At 47.2% G+C, this 18,980-nt stretch overlaps 1 long non-coding RNA gene across 1 annotated transcript; it reads left to right on the forward strand.

Annotated features, from left to right (window-relative positions):
* Window positions 1-230: 230 nt before the first annotated feature.
* LOC125404802 (uncharacterized) lies at window positions 231-7,828 on the forward strand. Its single transcript, XR_007233374.3, has 3 exons — window positions 231-774; window positions 2,822-2,921; window positions 7,698-7,828. It is a non-coding gene; the product is annotated as an uncharacterized LOC125404802 (long non-coding RNA).
* The last annotated feature ends 11,152 nt before the right edge of the window (window positions 7,829-18,980 follow it).

Consider the following 18,980-nt stretch of genomic DNA (forward strand, 5'->3'; position numbering starts at 1 on the left):
CCATTATTGTCGATTGTCTGTTATCTATCAATGTTCTTTTTCTGTGTTTTCTAGAATTCTAAAAGAATATATGACACTAAAATTTCTTAAATAATACATCTGTGTATCATTCTCCAAAATCTCATTCACCATCAGAGGTTGTACTTTGGGACATATTCTAGTTTCTGTGTGGAGAAAGGAAGGGGCCTCTGATATTTGAGGGCACAGGGTGACCACAGAAGGGGTTTTGAGCTGCATCTTGGGGGTCTTCTGTCTTTTTCCCTCCTTCAACTTATCCTTTCCCCAGCTCTAGACTCATGAAAAAAAACCTCCCCAAATAAACTGTTCCCCATTTCTTCCTGAGCTGAGAAGAAAGCGTCTGAGACTAATTCTCTTCAGAGGGGGAAAAAAATATGTCTGAATTTAAGACTCGCGATGGTATTTCTCCTAAGAAGGGGACACAAGCTGAAGGCTTAAAACCCTCCTGTTTTAAGCAGTTGCTGGTTTGGGGGAGCAGCTCTGTGTTCCCCACACTCTGATGTAAACCCCAGAAAAGAGTCTTCAGTGTTCTCCGAAGGGTGGGGCGGGGGAGAAGGAAAAAGCCTTTCACAGCTTTGCCTTCTGTTTCCACAGTCAAGGAGGATGTTCTCAGAAAGCAGAACCTGGGTGAAGGGGCGGGGCGTACTTGAAGAAGGACATTTCCGCTGTCCAATAGGACTGGAGATCAGTGAGGACAGGTGAACGTGGATGTCTGTGGGAGTTCAAGCTCTGAAGGTTTTCAGACCCCGCGTTTCTGTAAGTATTTGCTTTTTCTCATTTATGGGAAGGAATCAGATGTAAGTTTGCTATGTCTACTTCACAGCTGGATGAATAGTCCGGGGACTCTAGTCTGCCAGCAGAGCTGGAATGTCTCTCTAGGACCTGCCACAGGGCCATGTGAATGTCGGCAGGTCGTTATTACCCCAGGTCTCAAGGACAAGCTGATTTCTTTGGGACAAATCTCCCAGGTACACCATTCTGGAAGGTCCTTGTTCTGCTGGCCAGTTCACAAGGGTTTTATAACTCATCTTGTGGGTTTGACCCATCCCTCTGAGACTGTGTGGCGTCTTTCAAAAGCTTACTCCGGAGCCCATCACTTGCTTGTTTATAAACTCAACAAGTGATTGATCTGATCTTACTCTAGAGGGAAGCTGTGCTCCAAATTTTACTCTCAGATGCTAAGCACAGATTCTAATGACATTTAGAGTTGTCAAAGGACAGAGGCTAGGTGGAGAGCCCCCTCCCCCAGCACCCAGCTGCTTGTACTCTCAGATGATTCATTTCGGCCTGTCCAAAATTTTTGTGTCCTTCAAGGTCATGATCTTGACGATTATAGATTCCTATAGTACAAAAGTTATATGTTGTTTGAATCCTATGAATCCTAGGTGCCACACATTTAAAAAAGTTTTTTTTTTTGGCTTCTAGTCTCTAAGAAGGAGGGCCTACTGTGTCTCCAGGGGTCACTACCATCTTTGCTTGCACAAAGAAGGGGAGTTTACCAAGGTTCCAGCTTTCAGAAAGTAGGGGGTTCTCCCTGGTAGCCCCTTCCAGTCTTTCTTTCTGTCCCATCTCCTTGGTGACTCTGTAGACTTGCAGAACCTCTTTCTACCAGGAGCCCATACTGCCACACTATGCTGTGACTCAGGCAGGGGACCTTCACCTTTGAATCTGGTCTTTTCAGGCTTACTCTTAGTCAGAAAGTAGAATCATTGGGTCCAAGCTGCTACAATTATTGATATGTAATAGTTTATTCTGTGGGTTATGGGCACATATATGTAAAAGTTCCACTTATATTATTAAAAGGATAGTGTAGGCAGTAAAGACATTGATAATTGATAAGTTATAACTTTTTCTTTTCTTTCCTTCTTTTTCTTTTTCTTTTCTTTCTTTTTTTCTTTCTTTCCTTTTCTTTTCCTTTTTTTTTTGAGGCAAGGTTTCTCTGTGTAGCCCTGGCTCTCCTGGAACTCACTCTGTAGACCAGGCTGGCCTCCAACTCAGAGACCCACCTGCCTCTGCTTTCCGAGTGCTGGGATTAAAGGCGAGCACCACCACCACCTGGCAACATTGGTAACTACTAATGGAACCTAGAAAAGGATCATGAGGAACCCACTGTATAAGACTTATCCTATTCTAGTCTTTGTGAACGCAAAGGTCTGGATCTACCAAACGCCTTCCACGTGCCTGGTACTGTCAAATGGTTTGTGACTCTCCAGTCGCTCACACAACCCTCCCAATAACTCTAAGGGCTGGGAAGATGCTATCCCCATGTTCTGGATGAGGAAATAGAATCACAGAGAGGTTAAGCAATTTTCCTCAAAACGGACAGCTAGTTAGCAGTGACAGTGTTCAAACCTTGGCAGACTGAGTCTGGGGTCTGTATCTTCAACTCCAATTCCTTTTATGGCCAAGGGTTGGATGATGGGCGACTTTGTAGTCAGATGGAAAATGTTTAGAGGTTATCATCAATGAGGCCAGACTTTGAGAAGAGCGCCCCCTTCAGGCCACTGTGCATACTCTTCTTAAAATGCATGTACCTAGAGGACACTGCTTTAAAATATTTATTGACATATTAGCAGTTAGTTGTGCTCCGAAACCATCTATGGCTCCCATTGCTTTTAGAGCTTTGTGTACGCTAGCCTTCAAGACTCTGCAGTCCTGGGTCTCTATTCTTCAACTCCTCATCTGATGCTCTGGGCGGACTGAAACCTGACTCTGAGTGTCTCTGACTTCCATACTTTAGCCTAAGCATTTTTTTTTTTAAATCTACAAAGTTCCCTAACATCCATATTTCTTGACTTTCGAGGTCACTGTCCCAAGCAAGCAGTCTAGAAGGAGAACATCTTCCCTTCTTTCTTATTCTGGGCCATAACAGGACCTTGGAGAAACTCGTCTGGTGGAAACAGGTAAGGCAGGCCAGCCTTATTCTAGCCCCTCTGCTTGCTGGCTGTAGGGACCTGGGCAGGTCATGCCACCTCTTTGAACTTCAGTTGCCTCTTAGGCAAATGGGGAACATCTTGCCCACATCTGGTTTCGGGAGGATATTTGGAGCCACAGCTTTTTAGAAATACCTGGTGTGGGTGCATGCAAGCAAGGGGTTGGGATGAGACGGCAGATGCAGTCGTCTGGTGGTTGCTGCGGTGATGGCTGGCACAGCCACGGAAATTCTTGCATCATCCAAGCCATCTCCTCTCTCTTACACTGTCCAGAGCCAGCCCTGCTGGAGGAGCAAGTGTAGGGAAACACTGCTGGAAGCAGCTGCAGAGACCGTCCAGCAGGTCTAACTGGTTTTCCTCTGGCTGAGATCTTGGGTTCCAATAGCTCTGAATTGGATTGTGAAGGAAAAGCCTGGAAGGCAATGTGCAGACCCCAGCAGGAGTGCTGGAGGAGTGAATACAGACACAGAGCACAGGAAGAGCCAGGCGGTCCAGCCCTGAGAGTGAATGTGTTCACCCCCACGGACTTTGTCCAGATGCTCAAACCAGGACCTAGACTGAGGCCTTGCCAGCATTTTCTCAAGGAGGGACACCCGCTCGGCCTTGACGCAAACTTGCCTTCCACCTTGGGAATCACATTTTTGAGAGAACACCAGGGTTCTTAGATCTCAGGCTGGGGTCCCTAACTTGATGACAACGTAGCTTGTTTTGGGTGTTTGTGTTTCTGTGAGTTGCTGTGTGGATGCACATGTGTGCATATTTATCTGCTCATGGAGACTGTGTACCCGTGTGTGCATGTGCACACCAACTCACAGAGACTATGCGCATTTGTGCAAAACCTATAGAAAACAATGCTCTTAGTGATGATGGCAGTCGGCTGGAAGGTGGGTTGTGTGGAATTACGATTCATGGTAACCTTCTTCTCTGACCTCGGAAACCAAGAGGGAAGTGGGCATGTGTCTGCTGCCTAGTTTTATGCCAACCTGACACAAGCTAGAGTCACTGGAGAAGAGAAAGCCTAAACTGAGAAAATAGCTCCATGAGACTGAGCCGTAAGCAAGCCTGTGGCACATTTTCTTAAGTGGTGATCGATGTGAGAGGACCCAGCTCATTGTGGGTGGGGCCACCTGTGAGTAGGTGGTCCTGGGTTCTATAAGAAAGTAGGTTCAGCAAGTCATGGGAACCAAGGACTCCGTCGTGGCCTTGGCATCAGTTCCCGCCTCCAGGTTCCTGCCCCGTTTGAGTCCCTGCCTTGGCGTCCCTCAATGGACTGTGCCTCTGGATATGTAAGCCAAATAAAGTCTTTCCTCCTCAGGTTGCTCTGGATTGTGGAATTTCATCACAGCCTTAGAAACCCTAAGTAGAACAGAAATTGATTCCAGGGTAGTGAGGTATTGCTGTGATAGACCTAACCATGTGTGTTGGGGAGGATTGTTGAAGAACTTTGAAAACTTTGTGTGAGAAAAGCCATTGAGTGTTCAAAGCTTGCTGAGTTGGTCCGTGGGAGCTTGGAAGATAAAAATGTTGAGAACAGGGCAGTCACTGGAGGCCTGGCTTGTAAAGTTTCAGAGGAAAGTTTGACAGTCCCTGAATTACACTATCAGGGCCATTTGACATTTTGAGTTAAAAATCTGTAGTTCTGGTTAACTAGGCCTGAAGAATCAGCTATGACTAATAAGATACCAGAACCACTAATGTGAAAACTTCGTTTTCCTGGACCAATGGATGATGGTTAGCTTGCTGGAACCGAGACGCTAGTGGTGATGAAGGGGAGACCAGCATCACTGAGGAGAGATCTTCTGGGAAGTGTTTCCTCAGACTCATTGCAGGCCAGCTATGTTCCAGAGGCCACTAGGATTGTACCCCATGCTGGCAGGGGAACTTGGTGAAGAGTCACCTAGGTGATGCTGGTTTTGAAGGCATGGAGGGCAGCTGAGGCTTAGCACTGTGTGGCAGGGTTGGAGTCCCTGAAGAGAGCAAAGGGCAGCCCGATTGCAGCAAGAGACCCCAGAATTTTGGGAATGACTACCAAGGACAACGGCAGATGTGGAATGGAGCTGGCCTGGGCCCAGGAGACAAGCTATGTGTGCTGCGGAGGGCAGAGCCAGATAAATGACCCAAGAACTTTGGAGGATCCCAGAAGATCATGAGGGAGTCCCAGATATTGGACTCCAGACACTGGAGTTTGGTTTTGCTTTTTTAAAGACTGTGACGGCACCCGGGTTCTTTCCTCTTGAAGTAGAAAAACTATTCAACTTGATTTTTTTTTTTTTAAAACAGGAACTCACAGTCGAGAGATTTTTGAACTTCTAAAAGATATTTTGGGTCTTTAAAGAGATGGGATGTTTTCAAGAGCCTGAATCTTTAATGTGCTTGAATTTGTAAAGGTTGTAGGACTTTTAAAGTTATGTTTTTAATGTGAGATCTTGGGGATGAATAAGAAAGGGAAGGTTGTGGATTAATAGCGATGTGTTTGTTTGTCGAGCTGATAAGCGGTCAGTTGTGCTAGCTGATAGTTTTATCGGCTTGACTCAAGAGTCACTGGAGAAGAGGAAGCCTCAGCTGAGAAAATGCCTCCCTAAGATCAGGCTGTAGGCAAGCCTGTAGGGTGTTTTCTTAATTAGTGATTGATGTGGGGAGACCCAGCCCAATGTGGGTGGGGCCACCCATGGGCAGGTGGTCCTGGGTTCTATAAGAAAGCAAGTTTAGGACTAGAAAGGGGAGGCCATGCATGATTCTCGGGGGCCTTGAATTCAGTGCAGGGTTTGGCAGTACCCTGTCCTGGTGCAATCTGCTGTCACGTTTCTGATACGTGATGACCCAGCCCATCACGCGGCTGCTTAGATGAAGGGGATCAGCCATAGGTTTTCTGAGAGATTTGGGTTTGTATTCTACAGAGAAGGCAAGATTGTGGTGGGATGGAGAACCAGGGAAACTTCACTTAGACTTTGAGAGTGAGGAGCCGGAGAAAAGATGGAGTAGCTACGTGGAGGATGTTCCAGAGGTTTCAGAAGACTGGGTGAAGACAGATATGGATAGGATGAGTCGGATCATCCCATAAATGATTAAGAAACAAGAAAAAAAAAAGCAAAAGAAACCTCTGACAAAAAAAAAATGGAAATAAAAGCAAAAATCAGAGGTCTGTAAGTAAGGCTGAAAGTACCATGCTGACATGAAGTCTGTATTGAGGTGGGCCAGGAATTAACTATGAGCCTCCTAACAGCCAATGGGAAGGGGATAAAAAGATCAACTTTTAAGTTCAGAAAGGCAACCCTACTGTGATCAGGAGAGACTTAAGGTTTCTGGTAGGAGACAGGATGTGTGTGTGTGTGTGTGTGTGTGTGTGTGTGTGTGTGTGTGTGTGTATACACATCTAGTTTTTTATTTCTATTTATTTACTTTTTTGGTTGGTAAGATTTTGGGTCAATTTTAAATCAGATGGATTGAGGGAAGGGAGTAGAGTTTATCCTGGGAGTTAGGAGCCTGAGTTCAACCTCACATGTGACCTTAGGAGATTGTTTAACTTGTCTGAGTTTTAGTTCAGTCTACTATAAGGAGGGTGCACTTGCCTTTGAGGGCCCTGATGGTGACCCGACAGAGTCCATGGAAGGACTGGGCACACACAGCTGGTCAGGAAGCCTAGCTTGTTTGCTTCCCTCTTGTCCTCTGAAAGCTGCCTGCCTTTAATACTAATAAAAAATTATTATTTTTATTTATCATTGGCCCTTTCCTGCCTTGGGCCAGCTTCTCCCTCTGCCTCTGAGACCAGGGCATAGCTGGGCAGCTGGCAGGACGCCTGGGGAACTCAGCTGGGATTGGGGCTCCCTGCTGTGCCGGTGTCTGCAGATGACCCTGCTCTGCCCCAGAGACTCTGACAGGTCTCACTCAGGCCACGGCCTTCTCTGCTCCTAGTCCCAGAGTGGCTGAGAACTCTGTTTCCTGGTTCAGTCTGGTCTGGTTCAGCATGTGCTCCCTTAGGACTCCATGTGCCTTCCAACCCTCAAATCCCAGGAACAGATAAATAATTGCCCATGTCATCCGGTGTTTTAACCTCCATCTCCTGGCTGGGACTTGTGTCAAGGGCACAGGGTGCTGTGCCCGTCCCTGTGGTATTGTTGTCTAGAGGTCCAAGTGTACCAGGACCAGTGAGCAAATGGGATGAATAAATGAATTAACGTTCATCTGGGGCTGGGGTGAGGGTTCGGTGGGTAAAGGGCTTTCTGTGTAAGCATGAGGGACCCGAGTTCTGATCTCAAGCATTTATGTAAAAAGCTGGGACTGGCAGTAGGTGTTTGTAACCCAAATGCTGGAGAATAGAGATAGGTGAATGCTGGGAGCTTGTGGACTAACCAGCCTAGCTGAAGTGGCCAGTGGCCAGGTTCAGTGTGAGACCCTGTCACAAACATATGTATGTATGTATGTATGTATGTATGTGTATATATATATATATACATAAAATATATAAAATATATATAAACAGAGAGCATCTCAGTACTAATCTCTTCCCTTCACACATCACAGTCGCATAGTGTTACCCTTTGCTACCACACACACGAGTGCATAGACTTGAGGACACCACACACATACACACACACATTTGTGTGAAGTCAGAACTCATCTCCATCTTGTAGTTAAGGAAAGCCAAGGGTTCTGCTGTGTTTCTGGGATGGTCTCTGGTGGTCTATGCCAGCCAGGTAGCCGCGGACCTTGAGATCCTGACTCCACTCTTTCTATTTCCTTCCACAGGGAGAACAGGCACGCATGACCCTGCCTGTGCTGCGTGGTGCTTGCGTTCAAACCCAGAGCTTTCTCCATGCTAGGCAGGCTTTCTACCTCCTGCCCTACATCCCTGCCCTGATGCTCACTTTAAATAAAACAGTCATATTTGTATCCCTCATTGCATCCACTCCTCTTCTCTCTCCCCCTCCAGACTCCTCTTGTAATCCCCTACACCCCCTCTCAAATTCATGGGCTCTCTTTCTGTAATTTTTATTCCACCTTTTTAAAAAAATATCTTTTCCAAGTCAGTCCTCAGGTTTCATCCATAAAATAACTTCCTTAGCACGTTGGTACCTAAAGTACTAGATAGGGTCAAGCACCCTGGCTCCCACCATCTTCATTAGCCTCGTTTCTCTCGGGTCTGCCCAGATTTTCTTCCCCACACTCACCCATGGGGATGTATGTGTTTTCTTCCATGATCCTCCTAGCTATAAACGCCACCAGCTGTCTAGTTTGTAGAGAACGGTGCAAAATGGAACGAACAGCTTCTTACAACAAGATTAACGAGGTCTGGGTGTGGCAATGCAAATCAGTAATCCTAGCACCCAGGAGGCTGAGGAGGAATAGAGAGTTCAAGACCACCTTGGGCAAAATAGTGAGTTTGAGGCCAAACTGAGCTAGATAGTAAGACACTGCTATAAAAAAAATAAGTTGCATTAAATTATCAAAAATGCTTTAGTTTTTACTTGAGACATTCAAGAGAGCAGCAACATTAAATCCGGCACTGTATTTTAAACCACTGGGCACTGAGTGGCAACAGGGGCACAGTAGACCTGGCTCTCATTAGCATATCATTTAAATATTGAATGAATGAATGAAAGTAGATACCCCAGTAGAAGTTACACAGTTTTTCTGAGTTCTGGTTTTCTTATTTCCAAGGTGGGAACACCCTCCTTGCTTCCCAGGCCTGCAACGAGGACCCTCTGAGCCTGGGGCCACTAGATAAACCTTGGGGACATGGCCTGGAACCAGTCCTGTCCAGGTGGACAGAAGCCAGAGGCCAGATTTGTATAGGGCAGAGTGAGGTTGGCCTGATAAGGTAGCTGGACTCTGCTCCCTGCAGGCAGCCAGAACACCTCTGATGACATAACTCTTCCTGGCCAGAGTCAGGGACTGCAGAATCTGTGGCGCCTCTTCTTTCTAAGCCCCATCGGGCACCAACGTGTACCCAGCACCGTGTTAGGAACTCTGCGTCTCTTAACACTTTCACCTTCATTTTGTAGCAAGAGTGCCCAAGCCAGGGTTGGAGAGAGAAAACGGTTAGCCACTTGGCCCGGGCAGAGTTGGCATGGGTCCTGCCCTCTGCCACTCTGGAGCCTGCTGAGAATGAATGACAGACCTGTGACGTGAGGGTGCTCATGGACCTCTGTGTATGCAATGCACACTGTGCAGGATGGAGCGCACATCTGCACCCTGCCTTCGGATGCCACTGACTTTCTCTGAGGTCAGAATAACCTCTGTCCTTCCAGCAGGCCTTCTGCAGGCTGTAGCTGGCCAGTGCTGGCTGGTATGGCAGACCCAGGGCACGGAAACTCTGAGACAAGCCGTGTCTATTTTTCTGGGGAACCATTCTTATACAAATATTTGCTTTGTCTTTGGCTTTTAGGACAGAAAAATAATGGCTTTTTAAACCAAAAATGCACTAAGGTCTTTATGAGCTTGCTGTATAAAATTAAGAAATTGTGCATTATAAACAAAAAAAAATGAAAGAAAGCAGGACCCTCGAAGCTCATCTTTCACTGAAAAATCATCATGAATGCCCCCCAGTTCACACACCATGTGACCCCAAACATACAGCACTTATAAGGCAGCAAATAAACAATGTCTCCCAACAGCTCCCCTCCCCCATTCTTTCACTTTCCTTTTGAAGAACAGATGTCAAAGGTCAACTGCCTTCTTTGAGCCCCAGGATATGAGTGTTTTTGCAGGGAGTTTAGACTGTGTAGTTTGACAAGGCCTAAAGTCACTCTGGAGTCTTACGGCCATCAAACTTCTTATTTTTTGCCTTGAAAGCATTTGTGTTTTGAAACCTGTGGTCCGATGGACACACACACACACACACACACACACACACACACACACGCAGCGGGTAAAACTTACATCTGGTGTTATGAAATTCGTTTTATGCTTCTCCTTAACTGTGTGGTTTTTGAACATCTTGGCTGCACATCCTCTGACCTCCACTTTGTCATGACTGCTAGGTGTTCTGGGCCTTCTCTGATAGTCCAACAGCAGATGTGCCGTGCAGGAGACGTCAAAGAAATGTTCTGTTTCTTTGAAGTCTATGGTAGCTCATGGTGTCCAGGATTTGAGAACTGTGGAGTCTGTAGCTGGTTATGGCCTTCAGGGTAACGTGGAGGAGACTGAGCTGTAAAAAGAGCCATCCTAGAAGTGAGCTCTTATGCCGACTTTCCCTCTGCTGCTCATATCTGCATACTCCTCCTAATGTGTGTACACGCATACACACACACACACACACGTACACACACTCACTCACTCCAGAACTGCAGAACCCCAGAGTCCCTAATACCAGGAGAGTCTTCCTTGCCACACAACCCACCCATTGTCTTGAATGTGAGTCTGACCTCCAGGTTGTGGAGTGGGCAGGCTGAGACACTCCTCAGCATGTCCAGTGCTACCACAGAAGCCGCACATGTTGGTACCTGTGGCTCTCTGAGGCCTTCATAGATGAGGAAATTTTGAGGCTCAGACAAGAGCATCTTCTGTGCAGATAGAGCCAGGAGCCGAGTCTGTGCTGTACCTCACCGTCCCTGTAGATCTCTGTGGGTGGCTCTCCAGATATGGCCAGTTGTAAGTTCTAGAACTCTTTACTAGGATTCTCTGGGCTGTAAAGATTGTTGGCCCGACTGCCTCCATAGCCCTACACAAACACTTTCACAATCCAACTTCCCCAAACATAAAACCAGGGTCTAGGAGATGAATAATGTCCTCAGACAGATGTTCATGTCATAATCCCTAGAGCCTAGAAATGTTTTCTTATTTTGGTCAAAAGGACTTTGCAGGGGCCATCAGCCTTGGGGTGGGGCATGTGCCACGTTGTCACAAGAGATCTTTCAACTAAAAAGCTTTCCTAGCTGTGGTCGGGGTAGGTATGGATTAGACAAACTTTGTTAGGAAGCACAGCACTGCTAACTTTGGGGGGTAGAAAGAGGTTGGAGAAGCCAAGGAGGTGTCACTCCCAAGCTGGGAGGCAAAGAGCTCCCAGAATGGTACAAGGTGGTACCTTGAGATTAACTGTAAGAGATTCCCCGGGATTTTCAGCACACATGTGTGACTGAATCATAAATCATAAAGTAGACCTGTGATTTCTCCAGGAAGCTCCCATTCAACCGCCTGCAGTTCCTTCCTGGTCATTGTGCACACATGTGCACACATGTGCATGTACATACAATTATGCTGCTCCTCAACTCAGGGTGAGTAGACAAGGTTAGGCACAGTCCTGAGGAGGAAGAGGAAAGATAATGTTAGTCTTCTAATTCTGATACTGATTATAGCAACACCCCTGCCCTTGGGCGTTCTGCTAAGTGCTTCACAGACACACAGTTCAGTCACTGTAACAATGCTAGGAGGTAGGTCAGGCTTCCTTTACCTGTGTCCCATTGACCCATTCTATAGAGGAGGAAACTGAGACACAAAGAGGTTAAATAACTTGCCCAGGGTCTCACACCTAAGAAAAAGAGCTAGAATTGGACCTAGGCTATCTGGGTCACATTTATCATTTTCGATACTTTGTGCACACACACACACACACACACACACACACACACACACACACACAATACACATACTACCCAGTTCTAACCTAACCAGCCTCCCTCCTTTGAATTCTTCTTCCTTCTCTTCCCTCTCCTACCTCCTAACATTACTGTCTAAGGGTTATAAGAAAAGCCATGGGTGCAGCTTTCCAGGGGTTTTCGTTGTTGGGTCTTGTCAAAGCTTTTGGTAATGGAATATGTCAAGGAAAGTAAAGTTGCCCATGTTTTTCATTGAATTTTACATTTCCTTTTATGAAACTCCACCCACTTCAGCCAGATAATTGGATCGATGTGATGTGTTATTAATTGCACATGGTGAGTCAATGTGTCAGGCTTGGCACAAGGCTTCAGGCTTGTCAACTCACAGAAGTGGGGACATCCTGGCTTGGCAGGAACATGGACCACGGCAGGGTCTTGCAGGTGGTCTCGCTCTTGGGGGGTGTCCCACTGGCTTAGGCAGGCCAGCGACTGACTGCGGAGCATTCCCGGTTTTCTGGGAGCTAGCAGCTGGCGGTTCCTACCCAGGTCCCTACTTGCCTAGGGGGAAGGCTGGGCTAGGCTTCAGGAACCTGTTAGTCTGGTTTGGAAGCTCGTTACCAGGCTCTCAGTGAAGGAGGGAGGAAGAAAGGAGGGGGGAGGGGAGATAGAGGAGATGGAGGAAGGGTTAATAGGAAAGGGGGTGAACAGGACTGTGAGGGCAAAGCAGGGGGACAATGCTAGAGGACCTGGAATAGCAGGGGTCTTGTTCCCATAAAAGTGCCTCGAGAAGCAGGTGTGCCATGGAACACTCTTCAGGGGCATCCTGAGAAGGAGCTGGGTTACCTAGACAGTCTTTCTTCCTAGGCACAGGTACTTAGAGACTAATGGTCAAAAGAATTAAGATACAAGTCATTCCCTATTGTCACTGCCTACTATCCAACCTAGAGACCTCCCCCATCTGCCTTCTGACTCACGTGATTCTTCCCCGCCCCCTCCTTTCTTCCTACTTGGAGGCTGGCTCAGTGCTGTGGATGGGGCTTATAGGAGACCTTGGCCCTCTGTGTTTATAGCCTAGGGTCTCTTAGACCGTATCTCTGAGTGGCAGCCGAGCTATCAGAAGGCTGAGCAGGTGGGACCAGCAGAGAATCTCCACCCAGGACCCCAAGCCTGACGCACCTCGTCTCAGCTGACAGAGCAGGCGGCTGGTGGCCCCAGCTGCTGGGTTAAAGCTCAGAAAGAGCAGATGACTTGTTCAAAGGTCACAGGCAATGGTGGGACTGAGACCCAGGTCAGTTTGACTCAAAATGTCACAGCCATCGGCGAGAGCACTTGGGAAGGTATTCCAGGCCAATGAAGAGTAGGGAGGGGGAAGAGGTGTGGACACTTCGTGGTTGGAGCCTGGCATTCTGTTATGTGGGAGGACCCAAGTGTGCACACGTACAAGTGCTGTCTCCTGATTGGGTTTCCTAAAGGTCTGAGCACGATGTTTTGGGAGATCAGCGACAGGCACAAAACGATGCTGAAAGATTTCCTCTGCAAAATGGGAAGGCCTGAGAGGCAAAGCGACCTGGTGTTTGGAGCATGGGTCCCTATGGAAGGCTGGATTCGAATTCTGACATAGTCACTTGTTTTTGGGAGCAAGTCTCTTGACCCCCTATGGCTGCTTTGTGAGCCCTAAGAAAGGCCTGTTTGTGGAGTTGTTTTCAGCACTGAGTAAGTGCCTTATTTTGTCCAGAACTGGGCATATGGCAAAGGTTGTCAATGTTCATGTTTTCTTTCATACTGACATGGGGCTAGTGTGGAGTATCTGGAAGCCTTGGGAAAGGGAACTCTAGAGCCAGGGTCTAGCAGTTCTGGGAGGTTGAGCTGGGCAGCCTTCCCTTCCCCCAAATGCCCATTGTCTTTGTCCTAAGCTTCTGAGTGATGGGAGGAGGGGTGGAGAGGAAAGAAAGGTTCCAAAGGTCACCCATGGGGCCTGACTCTCCCAGGAAGCAAGGGCCACCACAACCTCTGTCTCCCAGAAGACTCCAGCAAGCTGGTCTTGGACAGGCTGCATTCCTCTGCTGCTCTTTGGTGGACATGAAGTTGGCCTGGTTGAGTTTCAGGACAGCTGGGCTTTTCCTTCTCCTGCCCATGCAGCCGCCCAGTTGAAAAGAACAAAGGGTCTCAGGAGACGCACCATGGCCTCAGAGGTGACCCAGTTGGGTGCTGGCAGGTGCTGCGGTGGGTGCCCTCCTCACTCACAGGCAACTCACCCTGACATGTGGGCTTGGTTAGCTGCGAAGGAGCTGATTGTGTTAGACACAGAGAGATCCTGTGGCTAACATCCCTAGCAGGCACGGGCTATGGGAAATAGAGCCCAGGATACCGGTAGAAGCTGAAGAAGATGCCTTTATGCCTTTGAAACCAGAAGCAAGAAACTGGAAGAAACAAGAAGCTGTTGTGTCAATAGACACTGGCTGGAAGTTTAACCTTTTTATGGAGAAAGGGCCCCACGAATATTAAAGTTTTCCAGGTCCGTGAAAATCATACACAACCTGGTCTTTGCACTCCCTTCCTTCAAGGGTTGAGGTCTCAAGAAACAAAAGACTTAGGAGCTGGGCGCACATGGCATTGGGTTTGGGCCTTGGTTGTATTACTAACTCTGTGATCTTGGCTAAGGGGCGTTAACTCCCTGGACTCCGGTTTATTCATTTATAGAAACAGATGACGAGTCTTCACAAGGAGACCTTGGGTGAAGTGAAAAGAATCCAATAAGGAAAAGTGATCAGGGAGTTCAACAAAACAGAGATGTGAGTGTGGTGTCCAAAGCCATTCACTCGCTAGACACCCCCCCCCCCACAGTGCTTGCTAGGCTCCCCCAAACACTTGCTGTGGGCCATGCTTTATGTCAGGCATCTTGTCACTTAGCCTCGGCCTATTCCCAGGTCTTATTCACAAATCTTGGTCCCCAACTCCTGTGCCAGCTTCCCCATCACCCTTCTCCTTACTCCTGGCTCACAGAGACCTTAGGGTCCCTGCCTTCTCTTTCACATCCTTAGCTGATACTGGCTCCTAAGACCCTGCTTCCCAGCTGGCCAGGCAGCTGACCCTTGACCCAGTAGAGTCCAGCTGTCATGGCCTCACTGTTGGCTTCCTATCAGTTTCCAAGCAGCCCCATGTCCCAGTGGGTCCTACTTGGACCAGAGACCAGCAGTCCCTCCTCTTCTGCAGAGCCACACCCAAACTCAGCCAAGTGCTGGCTGGCTCCTTTTACATTCTCCAGCAATCTGCAGAAACTTGGGCCAGGCAACTTCCCACTTGAAATGTTGACAAGTGCTGCCTCCTAATAAAATACAAGCCTGCTTTCTATCTTTTTTCCTGCCAAAGGCATCAGCGGTGATTGATTGACTGATTGATTTAGAGAAATTAAAACATGTCACATATTTTATAAGCAACTTAACCACCCTTGTGGAAGTCTGAACACCTGACACAAAGATGCTGGCTTTAAATGTGGAAATAAATATTTTTCAATATTCAAATCAGTACCAGATGTGGAAAAAAATGAATAAGGAGCAAAAATCATTTATTTTTCTCTTAAGTGGCACTCAGTGCATGCTTCTGTAGCTCCGGATCTTTCAGGGTTGTAACTGTGGTCAGGACTGGATAAAGATGGATGTATAAAAACATAACCACAAATACACTCAAAGATGATCGGTTCAGGGGCTGGACAGTGATCATGTCTTAAGATCATGCCAAATTTTGCCACTCCCCAGAACCTTCTAGATCTTGCTCACTTCTTCACCCCTATCTTCTCCAGTGAGCTCCATATTCTTCACCTCTGAGACACACCTTATTCACTCTCTGCTTGGAATACCATTTTCTCTGGGTTTTTTTGAACACGTGTTCTAGAAGGGTAGAAATCCTGACTTCCTAGTGATGTCTCACATTCAGTAGGTGCTTGCTAAACATTTGGAAAATGAGTGATCAGTTTGTGTAACTTCCACTTAAGTTTCAAAACCTCCATCAAATATCTGCTTCCTCTACCTCCTTTTTAAATTATCTTTGTGCTCAATAGGGCCTAGCACTATAGTCTCTGCTTCCTTGCTGTTTGTGTTGACTTAACTCACCTTAAAAAATTATCATGCATGCATGTGCTGTGTGTGTGTTTTGTGCAGGCGAGTACAGGTGCCCATGGAGGTCACAAGAGGCACTTGATTCCCTGGAACTGGAGTTATAGACAATTGTGAGCCTCCATGTGGGTGCTGGGAATTGAACCTGGGTCCTCTGGAAGTGCTTTTAACTGTAGGGGCCATTTCTCCAGTCCTCTTCGGTTTTTACATATCTACAAAAAACAAGGGGCATTCTAGACTTTGGAGTCATCAGATCTGGGATGCAATCTTTTTTTTCTGACCATTCATTCATTCATTCATTCATTCACATGTTCAACAGAGAGTTATTGGGAACCTGGCTCCTAAGTGACAATCACTGGGAATTAAATGAAGAGTAAAGACAGTGTGGCACCTGCTTCTTAGGGATTTTCTCACAGGTGTACCACTGCCTTCCTATGCTTTGAATTCCTTAGCTGTAATTTCCTTGGGAGCTGATTAAGTCAGTAGGTACCGGGAAGCACCTGGTGCCTGTGAGGTGCTCGGTAGACTTTGCCCAGTCCTCTGCTTCTTCTGTGAACTATGAGCTTTGCCTGGGGCTGGGGGAGGTGTCTGTTTCCTTTCTCTTCCCTGGGACACAGTCATTTCAGCTGCCACTGAGGGTGGCAGAGGGGCTCCTTGTGCCTGATTTCTTGTGACATTTTCTGACATACACACAGACACACACAGACACACAGACACACACACACACACACACACACCCACACACACCAAAATTGGTGTGGTCAGATGTGGTCTGGCTTGACTGCACAGGCTGTTCCAACAGCCACAATCACGTTTTCGGTCGGTGTGAGCCAGCTGTAGAGCAACCAGGGGTGCCAGAACTCCCGGGTCTAGAAGGACACAGGGTAGCCCTAAGGAAGAGTGCTTGGTATCTGGCCCCCAAGGTGGCTGAGACCCAGACATGGTATACTTTACCAGTTTTGTGAGGGAATTTGAAGAGATGAGATGTGGTTACAACTCCAGGATGAAATGATGTAGTGGGGCCCAAATCTAAGACTCAGTAAGAGACGGCGTTTGAGTATGTTGGAATTCCAACTGTCTGTCAGAAATTGTTAATAATTTCATAATAATTTAGAGTGACAAAGCTCAGAAAACAGTGAATGTGCTCTGTGTTAAAGACTGGGACTTCACAAAAGGTGGCAACTCAAAATTAAGTAGAACAACTGAAATTATTATTATTATTATTATTATTAAAAGAGATCAATTACAAATTTATATTGTGACTTCAGGTTTCCACTCAACATTTTGGGGTCATCTAAGTAATGTGTAGGCAGTGGGGAAGCAGTACCTGTTTTGTGAGGAGGGAGGGCTCCCTTTATGGTGATGAGTGGGTAAAAGGGATGGTGGGCTGGAAATGGAGGTGGGAACATCAGAGAGGGGAAGTCAGGGGGCAACTCCAGCAAGGAGCGAAGGAAACAGTCCCCAGGTCACATCCCTCTCCCCTCTGCCCCTGGGGCTCTTCTCTTGTTGCACTGCTCACCTGTTGTGTCCTGGAAAACTGCTCAGCTCTCTTGACTGAGCCTTTCCCAGGCTCTCCCCTTTACTGCCAGTCTTCCACCCCTGCCACGGTCCATGTCAGAAGCACATTGACTTAGAGGCTGTCAGGTCCACCCTGCTCATGTACTGGATGCAGTTTGCTGTCCCTGAATTGTGTGTTTAACTTTCAATTAAAAATGTTTGGTCTGACGTCTGCCTGCCCAGCAGGACCAAGTGCTACCTAAGGGCAAGGCCTGTCTCCGCCTTGGTGTCCCCGTCACCCTGTCCCTAGCATAAGGACAGGCGCAGGTTTAGCAACACAATAACTACTGAGGAATGAATGGCTGCCAGGGCCGATGCCTTTACCAAGCCTGGCTTCCTACTCAGCCAAAAACCTGGGCCAGATGAGAACTTTCCAGTGGTCCACAAGAGCTTCTGATTTTGGAATCAGTTCCATGGTCAAGTCCAGGGCATTGGGAAATAAGGGCCTGTGTCATCAGAAGGTGTCCTGGTGACGTGGGTACTGGGCACAACAAGCCTCTCACAGCTTGCTGCGGTCACACCCTATCTTTTCAGTCTGCTCATAGGCTCTGAGGGCAGAGATTAGTAAAAGACATGAGGGGACAGCGCCTTTGTGCCCTGCAGTGTGTGGGGACCCCAACTGGCACCACTGCAATTCCTGGAACAGGGATCTACTTCAAGACACTTGTTTGCTCCTGTGTCTGGGGTCTGGGCTGGGTTGACTTAAGGTGGGGCTTGAAGGATGGTCATCTGAAGAACCACATGTGGTCCCAAGTATCATGGTCTCAGAGAAGTAGGGATTCTCTCTCTCTCTCTCTCTCTCTCTCTCTCTCTCCCCCTCCCTCCCTCCCTCCCTCCCTTTCTTTTTATTGACTTTTTAGGTAGAATTTATTTAAAAGTCTGATTCAAGTTACAAGACTATTATTTTTCTTTTAAGTAACTTTGGGAAAATATCTTTTCAGTTATCTCCATGTTTTTATTCCTGACGCATTAGATTCCTCTCAGATAGTTAAATTTTAAAGGCGTCTTTTCATAGAACAAAAACAAAAGCTCGATAAAAGTAACAACGCATGTCAATTTAGAAAAGGATTTATTTGTTTTTTCCCCAACATAATATTTTTTTTATTATTTATTTGAGAATTTCATACAATGCACCCTGGTCATATTTGCTTCCCATTCCTCCAAAGTCCACCCTGCCAACCCACCCCTACCCCCCGCCAAAAAAGAAAAAGAAAATAAAAAAAAACCTGTTGCCCATATACTCAATAGAACATGGTCAAACTTCCAGTGGCCAATTCCTTACTAAAAACTGAGTGCTTCCCCACCCCCACCTCTACCTGAAGCCATTACCTGTGGAGAGCTACACTTCAGCATCCCAGTCACAATTTTAAGGACTCTCTCCAACAATTTCCTGCCTGGACTGTTCCCTTTTGTGGTAGGAGGGTGAGGAGAGGTTGTCATAGAAGTCATTAGGGTCTCTCATTCTCTCAGTCATCGATGCCACTGTAGAAGAAGTTTCCTGGCCCATAGCAGCCGGCACAACATGGATCATGGAATCCCACATCGGGAAGTACAGTTTCTTAGTGGAAGCTGATGCCCCCAAGGGCTCTAGTCTGTAAAGTGGAGGTTGTATGACAGGCAATGTCACTCCTGTATTCTGGTGTTCAGAGGCGGCCCAGCTCAAGGGGACGGACCACAGACCCCCAGAAGCACTGTGGGAGGACTTACGACATCAGAACCGCCATGGATGATTTCTGCCTGGTCGATCTCTGGGATCAGGCTGGCCCCTGATTACGCAATAAACAGAAGAACAGATCCACTTTCGATTCAGCTTTCACATTGGTAAA

The sequence above is a fragment of the Myodes glareolus genome, chromosome 10 (genome assembly GCF_982192425.1).
Source record: "Myodes glareolus chromosome 10, mMyoGla1.1, whole genome shotgun sequence".
NCBI classification, from domain to species: Eukaryota; Metazoa; Chordata; class Mammalia; order Rodentia; family Cricetidae; genus Myodes; species Myodes glareolus.